This window comes from Tupaia chinensis, unplaced genomic scaffold (assembly GCF_000334495.1).
Source record: "Tupaia chinensis unplaced genomic scaffold, TupChi_1.0 Scaffold000021_1, whole genome shotgun sequence".
In the NCBI taxonomy this organism is placed as follows: Eukaryota; Metazoa; Chordata; class Mammalia; order Scandentia; family Tupaiidae; genus Tupaia; species Tupaia belangeri.
This window is the reverse complement of record NW_006159451.1, coordinates 55,223-58,308: the sequence shown is the minus strand read 5'-3', so window position 1 is coordinate 58,308 and position 3,086 is coordinate 55,223.

Here is a 3,086-nt window from a genome sequence, read left to right as displayed (position 1 = left end):
AGGGTGACTTACCTGGAAATATTTCTGGGGTTCATGGTTGGAGACCTACTCAAGTATGCTGAGCATATGTGTACTGTGGTTCAAGGCTGGCTGAGTGTGAGAATTAATTATGATACCAAAACTCTGTTGAGGGTGCTGTCTTTCCCATGTAAGAAAAAAACTTTTTGTAATAAAAACTGAATCCTCTAGAAAAATAAAAATATTTATATAATTAAATAAAAATATTTATATAATGAAATAGTTAAGACCTCATGCCTCCGTGGCCAGCTGGCAATGAGTGAGTGTCACCACCTTTGCACTCAGTATGGCAAAGATGGTGGGCCAGAATAGCACCATAGCTACCCCTAGGGTATGCCAGGCCCTGTTCATCTGGTACTGCATTTACTTATATTGAAAGCAATGGAGTGACCTCAACTTCTAGAACAGGGTGCAACAATGAAGACAGAAAGAAGTTTGCCAAGGAGAGTGTTGGGCTTTCCAAGTTACCTGACCTTAAAGATGCTGAAGCAGTTCAGAGTCTTCCCTGGAGAAATTCAACTTGTTGAAGAGTTGCTAGCCTAAGGTGAGTAAGAGAAGGTGGTGGACTGTCTGACCAATGCCATCGCTGTGGATGGGCACCCACAACAGTTTCCTTAGGTGCTGCAGCAGACACTGCCACCTCCCATGCTCCAGATGCTGCTGACCAAGCTCTCAACAAAATATTGGATAATTTTTAAAGCGATTTTTTTCACATAGGATGCCTTCACTCACTGGAGACAGAGAGAGAGAGAGAGATGGAGACAGTGAGAGAAAAAGTGAGAAATCGCCTCCCAGCACAAATGCCCATGCATGTCACAATCCTTCATTCTACTCCAGGGATCTTCGTCATGAATATATTTGCACCTTGCATGAGTTTCAAGCCACCAGGTCTGGGACTCGTACCATAGTTGACCATGTGGGAGACCAGCCAGGTAACAGCTATGCTGTCTGTTGGCTATCATCAGAGTATTTTAAGTGTTCAGAGCTTGACTGAAAATGATGTGGAGTGAGACATAAATATCAACATAATAAAATCACAATTAATTACATTTTTAAAATTCTGAACTTGGAAGTTGAGCAGTTCTAGAGAATAAGGGGAAATATGCTTGTTATAGGACTGTCCTGTGCAGAAATCTACCAAAGGTATTGTTTATTTTGTGTAGATCTGTTTGTCTGTTTTATTCATTTCCTCAGTAAAAAATTTATTTTGACAGAAAACTTCTCATTTTATAAATACACTCATGAGTTACCAAGATAACATGGGTTTCTGTTATTCCTAAAACAAGGAATTAAAATATACATATAATATAAAATATTTGCCCCCCAAAAAGAGGATGGACAGGTGAAATCTTATTTTTTATAATAATTTTATTTATTATTGTTTTCTTTTTAAATTACCTGGACATGCACATTCATCAGAGATAGAACAAATGAGAGAGGGAGAATGTGAGAAAGCAAGCCACCATGTCTGGGTCTAGAACTGCTCTCTACCATGTGGGACTCCAGTGCCTTAACCACCATATAATCTGCTGGTCCTGAATGAAATTTTTTTAAAAAATACAGAACAGTTTTTGTATAAATTCAAAAAATGTGTTTATGAAAATTGTGTATTAAAGTTTCTGAGAGACCATTTCTCCCTATTTGCTCTCAGACATTAAAAAAATTAATACAGGTAAAATGTCCTGAAGGGTACCACTGTGCTATGACTGCTGGTCCCCATCAGAGAGCTCCCAAGCACTCACCACCATCATCAGCATCTCTAAGAGGGCAGGCCTGGGGAGAGCAAGACACCTGGTACACTGCAGCCTTTACTGCCAGCTTATTTCTGCCCCTGGCAATGTGAGCTCCAGGAGGTGGCTGTACCCTCTGGCCCAGGGTTGTGACAGGCAGCAGGTTCCTGTTAGGCAGACTGGTGCAGGGAGCGGACAGAGGGAGTATGATAGAGGAAAGCATAGAAGAGGAAGGAGACAGCTACAAGTGATGATGGATGACCAGAACTACAACTAGTAGAAGGCGACCTTGATTCAAGTCCCAGACTCAGTGGCTTAAACTCACACAGAGCACATATTCATGCCTGCCCAAGATCCTGAGAAGAAACTGGAGGAGAAGGAATTGAGGCATGGCCATCCCACCTGGGGGTGACTTCATGCTGTCTCTCTGTCTCTGCCTGTCTTTCCAGTTAGAGCATGTGCCCTATAGCAAAAACCTCTTTAAAAAAAAAAAAAAAAGGATTAAAGATTTGTCACTTAGCATCTCAAAAAAGCTGCATGCCAGTCCTGCAGATCTCTGCAGATCTCTATACTGAAAGAGTTAATATAGCTCTTAGACAATACATGGGAGCATCACAGAGCATTGTGCCTCTTTTCCTATATATGAGAAAGTTTTACATTAAAACCAGCTTAACAAAGACTGAAAAGGTGGCCTTATAAAGCTGTTCATGGAACATGTTGAGAAAAGCACATTTACAGCAGAATGGCTTTACTTTCAGAAGCCCAGACAACACCATCTCAGGTCACATCTTCTACTATGGCAAATATCGTGAAGGCTTATATACTCTCACACCAGAATCCATTCAGATGACTCCAACTTTATTTTCTAAATTTATCTCTAATATTTTCCCTCTGGCAGTAGAACATGGACTTTCTGAATATGCTGCTCAAGATCAGAAACTTCAAAGTGAACTTATTCACAGTCATTTTACAGGAGGTGACAAGTCCCAGAAGAGAGCTGGGGGTGAGTTGGTTTGTAACAGTTCATCAGCGTATGCAAGTTCCAGGGGGAACAGTGAATGTACTGAATGTACTTTCCTTCTGAAAAAGAGGATGCACCAGAGCTGCAGGGAGTGTACTCAGAGCACAGTGGGGACCTGCAGACACTCAGGAACTCTCACAAAGCTGTTTTTTTTAAAGAGGTTTTTGGTATAGGGCATATGTGCTTGCGAGAGAGACAGAAACAGAGAGACAGAAAGTATGAAATCACACCACACCTCACCCCCAAGAGAATGGTCATGCCACAATCCCATCTCTCTGGGATTTTTCACACACACACACACACACACACACACACAC